The sequence below is a fragment of the Pleurodeles waltl genome, chromosome 1_1 (genome assembly GCF_031143425.1).
Source record: "Pleurodeles waltl isolate 20211129_DDA chromosome 1_1, aPleWal1.hap1.20221129, whole genome shotgun sequence".
Lineage (NCBI taxonomy): Eukaryota > Metazoa > Chordata > Amphibia > Caudata > Salamandridae > Pleurodeles > Pleurodeles waltl.
In genome coordinates, this window is record NC_090436.1 from 478886267 (window position 1) to 478906370 (window position 20104).

The window sequence follows — 20104 nt, forward strand, 5'->3', positions numbered from 1 at the left end:
GATTATGTTAGATTATAATTCCACCAATAAGTAACATTTTGCTATTGCCTAAAATATAACTATGGCCAGTTGCAAAAGAACAAAGAGCACTTCCCTTGATCGACCAAATAGATTAAGGTGGATATTTAAGAGCCCCTAGTGCCTCCTTGTGCCATGTTGGTGTCACTTTTCTTACACTAATGTGGCCCAACAAGGCCAAAATGCCCATGCCATATTAAAAACGTGGCACAATGTATACATTCCACCATTTTTATAACCCTTTGTGCTACATTATGCCTGTGCCAGGCATAATGTATGCAAAGGGGGCGCCCCCCCTTTTGCAGCCAGAAAAATGGTGCAAAGATATATAACAGATTCCTTTGCACCATTTCTTTTGGTACTTTCAACACCTGCTCAGGGCAGATGTTAAAAGGAGGCACACCATTGATTACAATGGGCTTCAATGAGCTTTGCAGGATTAGCATCAACATTTTTGACGCTAATCCTGCAAAGCCCCAAACTAGCATCAACATTTTTGACACTAGTCCCCTACCTGCCACCATGGTGCACCATATTTTAAATACGGTGCACACATGGTGGCATTAGGGGCGCTAAGGGGCACAAGAAAAGTGTCACTGCACTGTGTGCAGTGCCACTTTCCTTAACTATGTCCCTACATTTTTACCTTAAACCTGAACGCCAAGACAAAAATCTATAAGCCCAACTAAACTTCAGCATGTTGGCTGTTGTGTTTCTTATGGAATCTGGTTTAACATATAAAACAATAACTCATACTTACTAAAAAAAAAGCAAATTGTTTGAAAATACATTTGGATCTACAATTTTCTGCGCAGAGTGTGACTAAGGACACTAATATGCCGAATTTGATCTCACATTCTCTAATAAGACTTGGAAAGGGGATTCTTCGACACTCTGAGACCAGTTGGGAACACTTCAACTCCAACACAATAACAAACCGTTTGCAAAACCCAGACTTAAAACCTCTCATCTTTTGATACTATTGTTTCGGGGTTGGGATGCTACTAGTTTTTATGCTTGTTGTTGGCAAACATAACAATTGGGAATATATACTGTATCCTTTCAGTTTACTTGTAGTGTGCTGCACCACATAGATGATGTTGAAGCGTAAAGCATTATAATTGAAGTAAAAACTCCAAAAAAGAAAAATAAGTATATATTTTATGAATATGTATTAATAATTTTTAATTTTGAAACATAACATAAAAAATCACACTCTATAAATGAAAATCATAAAAGTAAAAAACAAACATATGAAACAAATATTCAGACTAAGGTCCTCATTATGACTTTGGCGGTCTTTGAGCGAGACTGCCAAAGCCACGGGTGCCAGAACACTGCCAATGCTGGTGGTCTTCCACCCACCATATTATGGGTACTGCTGGATTTCCGCCACATTTTGGGTGGAATTCCACATTTTGGGTGGACATTTAGTTGTGGTGGCAGGCGGAGGCGCAGGGGCAGTTCTACCACCGGCCCCACCCTGCAAGAAGGACTCCACCCACCATATTATGTGCAATATTACAGCCTGGCCGTGTCCTGATCACGGGGAGCTGCCTGAAGACCGACAGAGTCATAATGACCCGCTTAATATTACAAATTATGATTTTACATTAAAATTAAAACATTTTAGAAAATATAGGGGGTTATTCTAACTTTGGAGGAGGTGTTAATCCGTCCCAAAAGTGACGGAAAAGTGACGGATTTACCACCAGCCGTATTACGAGTCCATTATATCCTATGGAACTCGTAATACGGCTGGTGGTATATCCGTCACTTTACAGTCACTTTTGGGACGGATTAACACTCCTCCAAAGTTAGAATAACCCCCATAGTCTAAGCAACAGAACTTATTCCAATAATAAACAGGAAACATTTCATTAATAAAAACTTGATTATTGCATTATTCTTAAATAAAAATATAATACAAAAATATGCAACAAATTATACATTTATAGAGCATGAATTGTACATATTTACTCTATTTTCATAATTTAATTAGACTACTTCTCAAAAACTTTTAAAATATAATTAATTCATGTACAATAGCATCATCATTTTCAATGTTTAAAAAACTCCTAAACATATTATAGGATTAAAAAAAATCGATCCCTCCTATATCGTATGGGCCACTGTGACTCCGCTAGGCGCCATGTGTCTAGTGCTACACATAATGGGGGAATAAACATGGCCTGGACATCAGAAGATATGGCTGAAGTTAGCAGCAGGAATGGCCAAATGAGTCATTGCTAGGGCATTGGGAGCAACCAGACCCACATAAATTGTAGACTGGGTAAATAACATGGATTGGTGTCAACACACAGAACAAGTCGGGGGTGCCCCCACAAATATGATAAAATATGGCTCAATGGAGAGTGTATAGAGATTCGTAAATGATCAACAGGGGCAGACTGAGGGACTGGGCGAGCCCAGGCACGTCTATTATGGGCGAATTTCACAGAGTATAGACAACAATAAGTGGTAATGTGTACTGTGGGTTATTGCAATTTACATGTGTGGTACACTGACATTTTGTTCCTATTTTCCTCTGGACCATGGCTTACAATTCATGCTTTAATCTGTGTCAAATTTTCTGAACTAAACAACTGGTCATTAAATAATAAGATTCATAAACAGAAAATAAATACAAAATATAAGAATGTTATAAAAAAAATTACAAATATTTTACATTATTACATTGATTTTTTTCTATATTCCAAGCTCTGCCAAATTTTCTATAATCTAAATATTTATTTTAATATTCACAATAAAATACTTTATTACATGTAATGTAATTTATACATACATCAAAAATAATTATGATTTATTATTTAGAAAACATATTTATGTAACACAATGTTATAACATTAATTTGCATAACATGACCTTAATTGATATTGAATTTAATATATTAAAATATTCATTTTTTAAAACTTCTCCCACCTCTAGCCCCTAAAAACCCAACACATTGCTACTAAAAAAAGTACATATACATTATTTTACACATTAATACAATTAAAATTGCACATTTCAAAACGGTCTTAAATAATAAATTATCTTTCTAAACATGCAAATAAAAAATAAAAATACAGACTCAAACAGTGCAAAAAAATACAAAATAACATAAACAAAATTATATAAAACAATATTGTCTAAACAATATTGTGTACAACAACATTAAAACCAACACTTAAAACAATATTCGTACGTTTGGTATTCCTGTCAACAATATTTTTAACATTGCAATATTCTTGATATGATATTTTTGTACCTTGTATTATTTTTTTATATTTTGTCCAGACACCATTTGAGTACTACAACGTCCTCACCTTCTAAAATGTTTCAGTGTGTCTTGCCCTCTCAGCAGTGTTGGGGGTATGGGACCTATTGCATTCCTCTGCCATACCAAAAACACATTCAGGGAAGGTAGATAAATGGAAAGTAAAAGCACTGAGGTAAAACAAATGAATAAAATTTTAAAAATAGGGAAGTTGGAGGTAAGTGCCAAATCTGTTGGATTTCTAGCCAGGCTTTAATGGCGAGATGCTGAAACCTGCTCCATCACCAAAATAGTCACCCTGTGAGATGATACTGCCCCTCGCAACCTGACAACTTGCAAGCCTTTCATGAATACCACTCCTCTATTTACAGAGGCACCTCCAACACAACTCCCGGCCGCATCTCAACATTCTTCACAGGGGACAGACCTCCTGTGCATCCTGCCCCCTTGAGGAAACCCCTGGAGGCAGAGATCATGCCACTCGATGTGAAACAGGCAATCCGCAACTTAGCTCACAACAAACCTCAGGTTTTGGATGGGCTGCCTTTAGAGTACTATGATACTTTTGCCCCACTCCTGGCTCCGCGACTCGCAGAGATGTATAATGCAGCCTTGAGAGACAGTGAGCTTTCTCATTCCCTTCACAAATCCCTCTTGGTTCCCCTCCTTCAGCCAAACAGGCAGCCCACTACCTGCATCATACAGACCCATTGCTATCCACGGAACTGAATACAAAATCCTGGGCAAGATCCTGGCAGATGGGTATGCTCAGATCCTGCCGGAGCTAGTGACTACAGACCAAATTGGGTTTGTTCCAGAAGGGAATACCTTGCAGAATATTCAACACCTCTGCCATGTTGATGATCAGGTTTATGGATGCTTTCCACAGTCGGCTTGCCTTGACCTGGAGAAGGCATTTGACACACCATCTTAGCGCTACGTCTTTGAGGCACTTATCTGAATGGGGGTTGGTCCATGGCTACTAGCATACACCAAACTACTTTACACTAAGCCAACCTCTCAAATTTGTCTGGGTCACCTCATTTTTACCCCTTTCATGGTTGATTGGGGCACGAGGTAGGGCTACCCTCTGTCTCCCTTATTATTTGCACTCTCCATGGAACCGTAGGCCATACGACTACGAGAGGAGGGTCGCACGTGGAGCATCCCACTCGCAGACTGGATACATACTGTTTCCCTATATGCGAACGAGTTGATCTTATACTTATGAGTTGTGACTGCAGACCTGACCCTACTCCATGATACCCTAGAGGAACATGCACTGACAGCTGGCTTTCACATCCACTGGATAAAGACGGTAATATACTCACTATGTTCCAATCAACCACAATGTAATATCCACCTAGGTGACACCCCCTCGCTTGGCATCTGCAAGCAGTCCATTACCTAAGGAGTCCACTTATACCACACCCATTCAGACTTATATGATGGTAGCCTCCGCAAGGCCCTACCAAGCTTTTGCTCTCACACAGTTTTGGTGCTCAGTTCCACTGGCTCCCATAGGCAGAAGAGCTCTGGCCAAAATTGTCATTCTACCCCACCTTTTATATTACTTTACAAATGTCTTTATATTCAGCCCGCTTGTGAGAAAGTAGCCTCTTTCTAGCATTGTTACCCCCATTTGTGGCCTGTTTGTCAGTGTTTGTCAGTGTGTTTTTTACTGTGTCACTGGGATCCTGCTAGTCAGGACCCCAGTACTCATAGTTTGTGGCCTGCATGTCAGTATGTTTTACTGTGTTGTCAGTATACTTGACTATGTAACTGGAGTCCTGCTAATCAGAACTTCCGCGCTTATGCTCTCTCTGATTCCAAGTTTGTATTTTCATACTGGTAACACAGTATTACACTCCAAATTGGCACACTAGACCCCCCCCCTTATAAGTCCCTAGTATATAGTACATAGGTGCCCAGGGCATTGGGGTTCCAGGAGAATCTTATGGGCTGCAGCATTTCTTTTGCCACCCATAAGGAGCTTATAAAAACACTTCTTCAGGACTGCCATTGCAGCCTGAGTGAAATAGTGTAAGCACTATTTCACTGCTATTTTCACTGCACCAAGTCACTTATAAGTCACTTATATGTCTAACCTTCAGACTCTGAAGGTTGGGTGCATAGTACCCATGTGTGACGGCACCCCTGCACTAGCAGAGGTGCCCCCATGTCATCCAGGCCCATTTTCCCAGACTTCATGAGTGCGGGGACACCATTGTAAGTGGGCCCTATATATAGGTCAATGCCTATATGTAGCTCCACAATGGTAAACCAGAATATGGCCATGTGAGGTGTCTAAGAACCGGAAATTGTACCCCCAATCTGATTCTGGTATTAGAGAGCCAATTCCATGCACCCTGGGGGCTCCACCATGGACCTCCAGTACTGCCAAACAAGCTGTCTGAGGTTTTCACTGCAGCCACCGCTGCTGCCACCTCACAGACAGACTTCTGCCCTCCTGGGGCTTGAGCAGCTCAATCCCAGGAAGGCAGAACCATGCATGTCCTTTAGGAGAGGGGTGTTACACCCTCTCCTTTTAGGAAATAGGTGTTACAGGCATGGGAGGGGTATCCTCCCAGAGTCTCTGGAAATGCTTTGAAGGGCACAGATGGTGCCCTCCTAGCATAAGCCAGTCTACACCGGTTCAGGGACCCCCAGTCCCTGCTGTGGCACCACACTGGACAAAGCAAAGGGGAGTGACCACTCCCCTGTCCATCACCATCTCCAGAGTGTCCCTGGGTTCTGCCATTTTGTTTTCAAGATGGTCAGGGAACTCTGGGCTTTGGGAGCATCTGAGTGGCCAGTGCTAGCAGGTGACGTCAAAGACCCCTCTTGATAGGTGCTTACACGGTCGGGTGACAAATCCCCCTCTCAGGGCTATTTAGGGTCTCTTTTCTAGGTGTTTCCTCAGATTCGGTTTTTCAAGACTCCAGCAGGAATCCTCTGCAACTTTTGCTTCACCTTCTACCATTGGATCAACTGCAGAACTGCTCCAGGAACTCTACAACTGCAACAAAGTATCCAAGAAGGCTACTGCAACTCTGTAACTTCAGCTCCTGCTGGCAATTGCAACAGTTTCCAGGTCGTGCACGCTCTGAGGAATCCCTGTCTTCATACTGCAGCAGAAGGACCAAAGGAATCTCCCGTGGAGTGGCGGAGTCGCTTCCCTGCTTCAGCAGGTACCTCTCTGCAGTGACGACCAGTACTCTGGGTCCTTTCTCCTGACGACGAGCGTGGATCCTGGAACACATGAGATGGACCGAAGTGACCCAGACTGTCCAAAGGTCCAACTGTCCAAATTTGGTGGAGGTAAGAGCTTGCCTCCCGAGCCAGGCAGTTCCCCTGTGCACCATGTGTTTTGCAGCTCCTAGGGCTTCTGTACGCTTATCCAAGGAATCCTTATTGCACAGCTTAGCTCAGGTCCCCAGCAGTCTGTCCTGCAACGCTCATCTCCCGGAGTTGTTCTCTGGCGGTGTGGGATCCCTTTGTGTAGTGCTTTGACAATTGCCATTTATAACTCCTTTGTCCCTGTGTCCTGGGACTCCTGTGGGTACTGCCTGGTCATCTGAGGGCTCTCTGAAGTGTGGAGTTGAGACCCCCAGGTTCCTCCTGGGTCCAGGTAGCGCCTTTTCCTCCCACATGCATCCCTTGCGTGAGCCAAGGCTTGTTGGCAGAATCCAACAACAAAAACTAGCCTGCATACATCTACTCGACGTGGGACATCTCTTGCACCAAACAGGAACCCGCAGCTGTCTTCTTTGGTGCATTTCTGACTTTCTCTTCTAACCGGAAAATGCACTTATGCACCCTCATCCGGGTTAGCAGGGTTTCCTATTACTCCTGGACTCTTCAGCTGTTCTTGGAACTTGTCTCCTCTCTCTGCAGGTCTTCAGGTCCAGGATTCCATTGTTGGTGTCTTGCAGTCTTGCTTGGTTTTTGCATAATTCTTTATCACAACATCTAGTGTGTTCGTAGGAAACTTGCTCTACTTTACTTCTGCTTTCCTGGGCTCTGGTGTGGGGTAGTTTATTTACCTTTGGTGTTTTCTTACACTCCCAGCGCCCCTCTACAAACTACTTGTGCCTAGGTGGGAAACCGACATTCACATTCCACTATTTTAGTATATGGTTTGTGTTCCCCCTAGGCCCATTGTAACCTATGGTGATTTTCACTATTTTCACTATTTTATGGCTGTTTACTAACATGATTTTGGTTACTAGTGTATATTTTGTGTATAATACTTACCCCCTAAGGGAGTATAGCCTCTAAGATATTTTTGGCCTTGTGTCACTAAAATAAAGTACCTTTATTTTTGGTAACCCTGAGTATTGTCTTTCTTGTGTGAAAGTACTGTGTGACTACAGTGGTATTGCAAGAGCTTTTCATGTCTCCTAGTTCAGCCTTGGCTGCTCTGCCTACAGCTACCTCTAGACAGCCTGGCTTCTAGGCAATGCTTACATTTCACTAATAAGGGATAACTGAACCTGGTATACGGTGTAAGTACCTTAGGTACCCACTACAAACCAGGCAAGCCTTCTACACCGCTCTTTTTAAGGAACTCCACTCCCTATTATGCACACTTATATGGGGCTCAGGACACAGACGTGTCACTATGACTAAGCTCCAGCTCCCACTGTCCATGGGTAGCCTTGGAGCACCGCACTTTGAGGTGTATTTCCTATAAGGCACAAATGCAGTAGCTGTCCAGGTGGACAGTACTTTATTATTTACTGGAAGCAAGTATCGACACCGGAGCTCTCTCAATCCCTAAGATCCACTGTCTGCTCTTGTCAAAAGCGCAACATACCATTCCCTGGTCCCTTCAGGTAAAGGTTGCAAAACCTTGTATTGCCCAGATACACCAGCTAGCCCAAACACTTTCACTGTTTGCCCCTAACCTGGCTCGGATACACTGGCTATCCCAATCACTTCCACTGTATGCCCCTAACCCACCCCTCGTAGGCCTCGCCCAGGATTCAGATCATTATACCGCGGGAGAATTGAGGATTTGGTTAGAACAATTAGTATTGATGATGGGCGACCACTTTGCTGAGGGTCACTTTCTCCAATATGAACAACCTCCGTCCCAGGCAGTTCCTTCTCCACTGGCAACTCAGTCATACATGCCACACTCTCTGGGACCTTTCTGGGGGGGACCTACAACACAACTAGTACTCCTGACTATCCTCATGATGGGCACTGTCCGACACCTGATAACCTGTCTATATAAAACCATATGTGAGCTGACATCCATCCACTTGACCATGCTACGCTGCAAGTGGGAAGGTGATTTTGTAGGGTATTACATGATAAAGAGCGGGAGCAAGCCCTGGAATATCACAAAAAGGTCTCCCGCAACTCATGATTCAAGAATATGTGATTCTTTATCCTACATAGGACCTACCTGACCCCGGCAAAACTGCACCGCCACTTTCCCGAGACATACTTTGAGTGCCCATGATGTCACATCCCAGATTCCAACCTTAAACATATGCTGTGGTCTTGCTTGATTATCCAGGAATATTGCCACTGTATACATCACACATTGCTTACGGTCACAGAATTACCATGCAGTTATACTTGGGAAGCATGCTCTCTAGGGATCTACATAAAAAAATTCAAAATACAAGTCTGCTTTCCTGACCTAACATTACTTATAGTCAAACGCACACTTACACTCAATTGGCACTCTCCCGCAGCCCCTCTGCTAGTAGCTTGGAAGGGGGCAGTACATAAATGGGGTGCTGTGGGGGAGGAAGCACTCCGCTACGAGGAAGTCTGTAGGCTTCGTAGGTATCCAATATCTGCCCAGTGGAGTACTCTCTTCACACACTTAAAGCAAGAGGTGGGAAATGATGACCATCCACTGTAACCCTCCTACCCTCTGTTCACATACTCGGAGCAACTCTCGTTCCTGGTGGCGCAGAACACATTGGCCCACACACACTAGGCCACCTTCCGATACACAGACATCCCTGACACCCCTTCACACCATACACACATGCACAAACCAACATGCTAAGACATTGGATTCTGCCCGCTTTCCACTTTTCCTGATACCCTTCTCACCCCTCCACCGTTGAGCTACCATGTCACTTGGCACAGAACCTCGCACCTCTAAGCATCTCAAGTGTGCCACATTCAATGACAGGTATACCTTTCTATAGGAGGCTGGCCTGGTTTGTTTTGGGTACCTTGGGCACTTACACATTATACCAGGTCCAGTTATCGCTTATCAGTAAAATGTAGTAGTGTTCTAGCAGCTTAGGCTGATAGAGGTAACTATAGCAGAGCAGCTTAGGCTGAACTAGGAGACATGCAAAGTTCATGCAATACCACTTATAGTTACACAGTACTTATACACAAGTAAAAACAATACTCAGTGTTACCAAAAATATAGGTAGTTTATTTGGGTGACACAGTACCAAAAATATCCCTCCTGGAGGTAAGTATTATACACAATGTATGCACTAGACACCAAAATAAGGTACGTAATTAGACATGGGATAGTGCAAACAATAGCAAATGCTATAGAATGCAATGGGAGAAAATGGGTCTGGGGCAACACAAACCACATACTAAGAAAGTGGAATGGGAATCACGAATTACCCCTAGACAAGTGTAGTGTGTGCAGAATCGCTGGGAGAGTAAGAATACAGTAAAGGTAAGTAAATTACCCCACCCCAACGCCCAGAAAAGCAGGAGTAAAGTACTGCAAGTTTCCTTAGGACACACTACACCTCATGATTGGAATTATTGCAAGAACAAACCAAGCCTGCAAACAACAAACAGAGGATTCCTGGACCTGAAGACCTGCAAAGGAAGGAGACCAAGTCCAGAAGTTGAAAGAAGTTCCAGGAAGGACAGGAGCCCCTGCCAAAAGAGGGTGCAAAAGAAAAGTCCCCGGTTGGATGAAGACTGCAGATATGCACCCTAGGAAGATGCCAGCGGGTTCCTGCATAATGCAAAGGATGTCCCACGTCGTGAAGTTGGATGCAGGCATGTTTTGGCGCTGGATTCTTCCAACAAGCCTTGGTTCCGGCAAAGTTGATTTTGCGTCAACTAGTCGCTATCTGGACCCAGGAGGGACCTTGGGGCCTCAACTCTGTGTGAGAAGGAAAAGGACAGAGCAGCACATAGCACCCACGGGGGTCCCAGGACATGGGGACAAAAGAGGTGCAAAATATGGTTGGTGCAGCACTGCAAAGGAAGGTCCCACGCTGCCCGAGAACAACTCAGCAAGTTGAGCATCGCAGGATAGAGTGCTGGGGACCTGGGCCAGGCTGTGCATGAAGGAATTTTGCAAATGTGCACAGAGGCCTCAGGAGGTGAAGAAGACACGGTGCACAGGGGTACTATTGTTCTCGGGAAGGCAAGGTCTTACCTCCTCCAAATTGGGACAGCAGGACCTCAGGACAGTCTGTGTCAATGGTGTTTACCCTCTGTGTTCCGAGGAGCATGCTTGTCACCAGGAGAGTAGTCCAAGAGAAACAGTTGTCGACTTAGAAGGTGCCTGCTTGAGCAGGGGAATGACTCCGTCACCCCACAGAAGATATCTTCGGTCCTTCTGGTGCAGGGTGAAGACAGGGAGTCCTCGGAGCGTGCACACCATGGAAACTGTTGCAGTTGCTGGCTGGAGCTGAAGTTGCAAAGGAAAAATATCCCTTCTGGATACTTTGTTGCTGTTACAGCAGTTCCTGGAGCAGGCTGCGGTTGATCCGAGGTCAGAGGATGAAGTAGTAGTTGCAGAGGATCCCTGCTGGAAACATACAAGTAGAATCTGAAGAGAACCCACAGGAGAGACCCTAAATAGCCCAGAGAGAGGGATTGGCTACTATATCAGGTAAGGACCTATCAGGAGGGGGTCTCTGACATCACCTGCTGGCACTGGCCACTCAGAGCCCTCCAGAGTGCCCCCACACCTTGCAAAGCAAGATGGCTGAAGTCTGGGACACACTGGAGGAGCTCTGGGCACCACCCCTAGGGTGGTGATGGACAGGGGAGTGGTCACTCCCCTTTCCTTCGTCCAGTTTCGTGCCAGAGCAGGGGACACGGGGTCCCTGAACCAGTGTAGACTGGCTTATGCAAGGAGGGCACCATCTGTGCCCTTCAAAGCATTTCCAGAGGCTGGGGGAGGCTACCCCTCCCCAGCCTGTAACACCTATTTCCTAATGGAGAGGGTGTAACACCCTGCTCCCAAAGGAAATGCTTTGTTCTGCCTTCCTGTGACTGAGCTGTTAGACCCCAGGAGGGCAGATCCCTGTCTGTGAGGTGGCAGCAGCTGTAGCTGTAGTACAAGCCTCGGAGAGCTGGTTTGGCAGTACTGGGGTTCCATAGTGGATCCCTCAGGACGCCTGGAATTGGCTCCCCAATACCATATTTGGAATGGGGGAAAATTCCATGATTTTAGTAATGTTACATGGCCATTTTCGGAGTTACCATTGTGAAGCTACATATAGGTATTGACCTATTTGTAGTGCACGTGTGTAATGATGTTTCAGCAATCACAAAGTCCAGGGAAATGGCCCTGAACTATGTGGGGGCACCTTTACGAGTGCAAGGGTTCCCTCACACTTAGTAAATTTGCACCTAACTGTCAGCAAGTGAAGGTTAGACATTGTAGTGATGTACTCCGTTCTCGAAGGCCTGGTGATCGAGACACAGAGGCATTCAAGAACGGGAGGAGTGGAGATGAGACAGTTTGTGAGACGGACGGCCGTAGCTGCGCGTCTCCTTAATGTATTGGATTTATTCTAATAAACTTCAAGGAAATACAAACACGCATGTGTCGGAAGTCATCTCTACAGTTTTGGCAATGAGGGACAACATTTGTGACTGTCTGAGACCAGGAATCAGAGTGCGCAACAAACCTGGGTGCGAGGGAGTGCACGCCGTAATAAACAATCCTTAAACATCGTCGTGAAAAGGATCGTCAGGTATGGTGGCTTGTCAGTAAACTTCAACAGTGTTATCTTAACACTGTTATTGAGGTCTACACCTTGAACTTGTGTGCTGCGCGTCCATACCTGTTTTCCTTGGAAGGTGGCCGTTGCTAGGGCTCGCGCCTGTGCCGCTGTTGTTTGTGCGCCAGAGCCTTTGCGTGTGTGCCGTTCAGGCGCGAGAGCATCTGACGGCTTAGTGTGACGTTGCCGTAACCAGGGCAACCACCGCGCAAGCTTGGTAGCAGGACAATAAAGAACCACTGCGCGTTACTGTGTGAGGCTTACCATAACCTTGGCAACCACCGCGCAAGCTTGGTAGTAGGACAATAAAGAACCACTGCGCGTTGCTGTATGAGGAACAACTTAATGTAGAAAAGAAGCTGAAACCTGCATAACGAGGAGGAGACTGTATCTAATAGCGAACATTCCGGAGTACGTCAGGTGCTACCAGGTCAACAAATTAAACTTCAACAAATTTAAAAAAAAATACATAAAGGAAAAATGTACTTATACCTCACAAGAAACATTGTACTCCAATATTATATTATATTATATTATTCATATAAAAAAAAAAAACATTCTTGCAAATGCTAGGAGACTGTGCAGCTACAGTATGTCTTCAAATAACCCGTGGAATGTAACGCCACCTCAATCTTTCATACCTGCTTCTGGTACACCTACGTGGAAATGAGAAGAGTGGAGTGAATATTTTAAAAATTATATCTCTGACTTGATGATGAAGAGGAGCTGTCTGTGGAAAAGAAATAAAAAATTCTTCTACATTGCTTAGGACCTGGGGGACTGAAAGTTTTCAAAAATATCAATAAAAAACCTCGACAAGAAGGTCAAGGCGACGTGTACGCCAATGCACTTGAAGACTTGGATGATTATTACAGACCTAGAGTCTGTATAGCTGTCGATCGTTACAAGTTTTTCCATCGGAAACAAGGGAAAGACGAACCGGTGGAAGATTATGTTTCAGCTTTAAGGAACTTAGCAATCAATTGCAGATTTGGTGTGTTACATGATGAATTTATTTGCGATCAAATTGTTATGCAAACCTCTAATCCACATATCCAAGATAATTTATGGGCTAAAGGAGAAGGCTCATTGCAAGAAGTTATTGACATCGTAAAAAGAGTGGAATTGACTGGAAGGTGTGCTAAAGAGGTTTTAAAAGATAACAAGAGTGATGAGTCTATAATAGCAAGAGTGAAAGGAAAAAAATGTTACCAAAGATCTTAAAAAGAAGTGGACAGGGAAAAAGGAGTTTGAACAGAAGAATTTTAAATCAGATGACAAAAGGAAATGTTACAAATGTGACAGTTATGATCATTTAGAAAATGATAGATCATGCCCAGCCAAGAAGCAAACGTGTTCGCGATGTGGTGTAATTTGACATTTCTAAACGGTGTGTCAGAAGAAAACTGGTAATAGTAGTAAAGTGTTAGAGCTGGAGGACAATAATTCCTTTGATGAAGATTATTTAAATATGTGTATCTTATGTGTAGATGCAGTGGATGAAAATTCCATTTTGAGCATGGAACAAGAAAATATGAAGAGGAAGAAAAAACCAAGTTGTGAGATCACCTTGGGCGGTGTTACCATATGTATCGTGGTAGACTCGGGGTCTCCGTATACTATTGTGAATCGGAATGTGTGGGAAGAAAAAGTCAAACATATGGTGGGTGAGGGGTTATGCTTACCAGATATTACAATCAAAACATTTACTGGTGAAGTCATTGGGCTGTTAGGGTTCAAAGAATTGAAATTCAGATACAAGGATAGAGAAACAATGGGAAAATTGTATGTTGCTGCAGTGGGTCCATCTGTATTAGGCTAGATTGATCAGGGTAAATTAGGCATTGTATTGGATCCCAACAACCCTGAACCTGTACTAACAGTGCAACCAGAATTGGGAATTGGTAAGTTAGTTCTACAAAGGTTCCCCAATGTATTTTTGGGAAGAATCAGAAAATTTAAGTGGTTTATGCACCTCATTCATTAAAAAAAACAAAGTACCACAAGTACATAAAGTAAGAAACATTCCCATTCCTTTAAGAGAAAGTGTTAAATTACAATTGGACAAACTGCAAGAAGAGAAAATCATAGAACCTATTGAGTCCTCAGAGTGGGTGGCCCCTTTAGTCGTGGTGAAAAAGGGCAATGGAAATTTACGATTATGCATTGACTTAAGAGATCTCAACAAGAACATATTAATTGATCAATTTCCCTTACCACACATCAACGAAATGTTGTCACGTACTAGAGGCATGAAATGGTTTTCTTCTATCGATTTGAAAGCAGCTTATCATCAAGTATGATTGCATCCAAATTGTAGGGATTTAACAGCTTTTATTACACCATTTGGTTGTTACAAGTTTAGAAGGGTACCATTTGGTTTGGCGTCAGCTGAAGCCATGTTCCAAAGATTAATGAACTCCTTGCTAGCTGGTATTGATAATACCATGGTCTTCCAGGATGATATCCTCATAATGGGAAAATCAAGAGAGGATCATGATCGAACCTTATTAAGGGTTCTTTAGGTTTTAGATGAGAAGGGATTGACAGCAGAATTTGATAAATGTAAATTTGCATCTGATCATGTCAACTACTTAGGGCATGTAGTATCTGCTGAAGGGATAAAACCAAAAGAAAAATTATTATCAGCAATAAGTAAAGCACCCAGTCCACAGAACAAGGACAATATTCATGCCTTTCTAGGTCTTGCAGAGTTCTATTCCAAATTTGTTAAAAACATTTCTACTAAAACATACAGTTTAAGACAATTGCTCAAAGGAAGAAACAGATTTGACTGGACAGAAATATGTCAGAATGCTTTAGACATGTTAAAAGCTGACATTTGCAATGCACCACCACTGCAGGGCTTTGATTCAAACCTCAAAAGTATCGTCACCACAGATGCCAGTTGTAAGGTGATTGGAGCAGTCCTTACTCAGGTGAACATAGAGGGCAAGGAAGATACCATTGCTTTTGCTTCACGTTCGTTAACTTCAGCTGAAGAGAAGTATTCAGTAATTGAACGTAAAGCACTAGCACTTATATGGGCTTTAGAACATTTCAGGCAATTTGTGTGGGGAAACACAGTCACATTGAGGTGTGATCATAAACTGTTAGTGAAGGTTTTCACTACTAAGGGGCTTTATAAAGCCTCTCAGAGCTTGGCTAGATTGTCAGTACGTTTGTTTGATTACAATTATATCGTACAGTACTTGCCTGGTGTGAAGAACATTGTCGCAGATTTCTTAAGCCTCATGCGTTTGTCGCACAAGGATACGGAAGAAGAAGTGACAGAAGATATGTGGGTGGCTATGGTAGATGAAGGTGTGTGTCATGGTATAACACAGGATGAATGGATAACAAAACAGAGTTCAGATGAGACACTTAAAGAATTGAGTAACATAATCATGAAGGGGTGGCCAAAAAAAACATGGTTAATGGAGATTCGTGGCCTGTTCGGGAAGTGAGGGACGAGTTATCCATGGAGGAAGGTCTGTTGCTCAGGAACGGGAAAGTGATACCCCCTTTTGCGTTAAGAAAGAAAATTCTAGAAATTTTCCATGAAGGTCATCTAGGCATTGGCAAGACTAAGAATAGGGTAAAGTATTGGTACTGGTGGCCAGGATTAGATGAGGATATAGAAAGAATAGTTGGGGACTGCATGGTTTGCAAGAATGCGGATAAGACACAAGTAACTTTGAGACCGCCCTTGCATCCTATACCTTGTCCCAACGTGGCTTGGGAGAGTATAGGTATTGATGTCATGGGACCTATTGGTGAAGGTGACAGACAATCTTTCCTACTTGTAATTGTGGATCACTTTTCCAAGTGGCCAGAGGTGGGCATCGTTAAAAAAGCTGACACTAGTAGCATCATTAAATTCATGGGTAAAATCTTTGCTAGAGAGGGTTTACCGAAATGTATTGTATCTGACAATGGGTCTCAATTTACATCAGTGGCTTTGCAAGAATACATAAGAAGGAATGGTATTAAGCATCACACCACCACAATTTATCATCCGGCCGGTAATGGTGCTATTAAAAGATTTAATAGAGTGCTCAAGGGTATGATTCAATTGTCAAATTGCAACCAGTTGATTTGGGAAACAGAATTATGGAAAACCCTTTGGGCATTTAGAATAACACATGTATTAGTACGAAAACCAGCCCATTCAAACTCATGAGGGGAAGGACACCTATGTCAAAGGACAATGTGGGTTGGCTCAAGGCTGCTAAAAGGGTGGATTGGTGTCCTGAAGAAGTGAGGATGAATGTAGAAAAAGCTCAATGTAAATATAAAAAGTACTTTGATGATGTTCATAGGAGTAAGGAGTTTAAGTTATGCGTCTGCGATGTAGTGAGAATTAAAAAGCAATAAGTACACTGGAAAATGTCGAAGTAAATTCTCCTCTCCTTTGAGATTGGAAGCAGTATACAATAACTCTGTAAAACTAAGGTATGGCAAGGTATGGCATGTATCTGCGTTATCATTATGTAAAAATACCAGAGTGGACGGAAAAGGAAAGAATAATATCGTGGAAGACCACAGGTGTAAAGTATGGTTGGACGATGATAGCGAAAGGAGAGAGCAGGATGATTTCATTAGTCCTAGTAATATTTACAATAGTCCTACAACGAGTTCATCTAACAGTTCCTATGGGCCTGTAGGTGTTTCCGTTAATAACGGGAAGTAGAGTAGTTCTGGAAGAAGAATTGTGAAGCCAAAAAGATATGAGCATTACTATCTTTAAAAAAAAATAGAAGCATTGTTAAATCTAAAAGGTGTGGAGTCTATTACGTTTAGAAAGCAATGTTCTGCTGTATTACTTATAGTTATGTATACATGTAAATATTATTGGTGTTTGTGTTTAATTTTATTATAAAGAGGGAAGATATGTAGTGATGTACTCCGTTCTTGAATGCCTGGTGCTCTACACGAAGGCATTCTAGAACGGGAGGAGTGGAGATGAGACGGTTTGCGAGACGGACAGCTGTAGCTGCGCGTCTCCTTAATGTTTTAGATTTATTCTAATAAACTTCAAGGAAATACAAATATGCCTGTGTCGGAAGTCATCTCTACAGACATATAGGTGACTTATAAGTTACTTAAGTGCAGTGAAAATGGCTGTGAAATAATGTGTGCACTATTTCACGCAGGCTGCAATGGTAGGCCTGTGGAAGGGTTTGTCTGAGCTTCTTTAGGCGGCACAAGAAATGCTGCAGCCCATAAGGATCTCCTGGATCCCCAATGCACTGGGTACCTAGGTACCATATACTAGGGACTTATCAGGGGGGGTCCAGTGTGCCAATTGAAATTGGTAAAGGAAGTCTCTAGCATATAGTGACAAATTTAAAAGCAGAGTGAGCATAAGCACTGAGTTTCTGATTAGCAGAGCCTCAGTGACACAGTCAAACACTATATACCCCACACACATTAGACCATAAATTATTATCACTGAGGTCCTGACCAGCATGATCCCAGTGAGACAGGCAAAAACATACTGACATACAGGTAAAAATGGGGGTAACATGCCAAGAAAGATGGTACTTTCCTACACAACTCCCTCCCCCCCAACAAGGGACAATAAGGCTAACCTTGCCCAGATGAGTCTTCATTCTGTAAGTGGAAATATCTGGAGAGTCCATCTGAATTGGAGTGGGTACTCCCACGTCTATTTTCCACTGTAAAGCCCATACCCTGTAGAGAAATGGACCACCTCAACTATTTAGGGTTTTCACCTTTCACTTGTTAAAGACATAATAGAGGTTTGTGGTCTGTTTGAACAATGAAGTGAGCCCCAAACAAGTAGGGTCTCAGCTTCTTCAAGGCCCGGACCACAGCAAAGGCCTCCCTCTCTATGGCAGACCAACGCTTTTCTCTAGGAGTCAACCTCCTAGCAACAGGTTGACCCAGGCCCTCTGAGTTAAGGTGTGATAGTACAGCCCCTGTGAGGTCATTAAGAGGGGCAACAATGGAGCCATAGTTCTTAATGAACCTCCTGTAATACCCGGTGAGACCTAAGAAGCCTCTGACCGGGGTCGGTGTAGTAAGGGGAGTCCAGTCCATAATGGTCTGAATCTTCCCCTGTAGTGTTCAATCTATTCTCCCCCTACCTGGTGACCCAGATAAACCACTTTCCCCTGCCCTATCTGGCACTTTGAAGCCTTGATAGTTAGGCCTGCCTTTTGCAGGGCCTCCAAAACTTTCCAGAGGTGGACCAGGTGGTCATCCCAGGTGGAGCTAAATACAGCAATATCATCTAAGTATGCTGAACTGAAAGCTTCCAAACATTGGAGGACTGTATTCACCAGCCTCTGAAAAGTGGCAGGTGCATTTTTCAAACCAAAGGGCATAACAGTGAATTGATAATACCCTCCTATGGTAGAAAATGCAGTTTCTGTTTTAGCATCCTCTGACAATTTGATCTACCAATATCCTGCAGTCAAATCAAAGGTGCTTAGATACTTGGCAGATGCCAGTGTATCTATTAGCTCATCTGCCCTGAGTATAGGGTGAGAATCTGTTTTGGTTACTCTATTAAGACCCCTATAGTCAACACAAAGCCGCATTTCTCTTTCCGTCTTTGCTATGAGGTTTGGGGACAAGCACCACTGGGCTGGCCCCGGGGCTATCAGAAGGCTTAATAACTCCTAGATCCAATATTTTCTGAACTTCTGTTTTTCTGCAATCTCTGATGTGGTCAGGTTGCCTGTAAGTTTTACTTTTAACAGGTAAACTGTCTCCAGTGTCAATTGTAAGTTCACACCAAGAAGTTGTACCAGGTGTGAGTGAGAAGAGTTCAGAAAACTGCCCAAGGAGTTTTTTTACAGTCTTCCTTCTGCTCAGCAGTAAGGCAATCTGCAAGAACCACTCCTTCCACTAAGCCATTAGCTTCAGTTTTGGAGAAGGGGTCAGGAAGAGGGTCACTCTCTTCCTCCTGCCCCTCATCTGTAGTCATGAGCAGGGTTAAATCAGCCCTGTCATAGTAAGGTTTCAGGCGGTTGACATGAAAAACCCTAAGGGGGCTTCTGGCAGTGCCCAGGTCCACCAGATAGGTGACCTCACCTTTCTTTTCTACAATGAGATAGGGTCCACTCCATTTGTCCTGGAGTGCTCTTGGGGCCACAAGCTCCAAAACCCACACCTTCTGTCCTGAGAGGTACTCTGTCAGGACAGCATTCTGGACATACCATTGCTTTTGGAGCTCTTGGCTGGCCTGAAGGTTTTTAGTGACCTTTTTCATGTACTCAACCATTCTACTTCTTAGACCAAGTACATAGTCCACAATGTCTTGCTTAGGAGGTTTTAAAGGTTGTTTCCAACACTCCTTAACAACAGCAAGGGGACCCCTAACAGGGTGACCAAATAGGAGTTCAAAGGGGCTGTAGCCCACTCCTTTTTGGGGTACCTCCCTGTAGGCAAAAAGGAGGCATGGCAAGAGGACATACCATCTCCTTCTGAGTTTTTCAGAGAGTCCCATGTTCATGCCTTTGAGAGTTTTATTAAACCTCTCAACCAATCCATTCGTTTTTGGATGATAAGGGGTGGTGAACTTGTAGGTGACACCAAACTCCTTCCACATTGCTTTGAGGTATACAGACATGAAGTTACTACCTCTGTCTGATACCACTTAATTAGGAAAACCCACCATGGAAAAGATTCCCCGGAGGGCTTTTGCCACTGCAGGTGCTGTAGTGGTCCTTAAGGGGATTGCTTCAGGATACCTTGTGGCATGGTCTACCACCACAAGGATGAATCTATTGCCAGAAGCTGTTGGAGGGTCAAGGGGGCCAACAATGTCAATCCCTACTCTCTCAAAGGGCACCCCAAC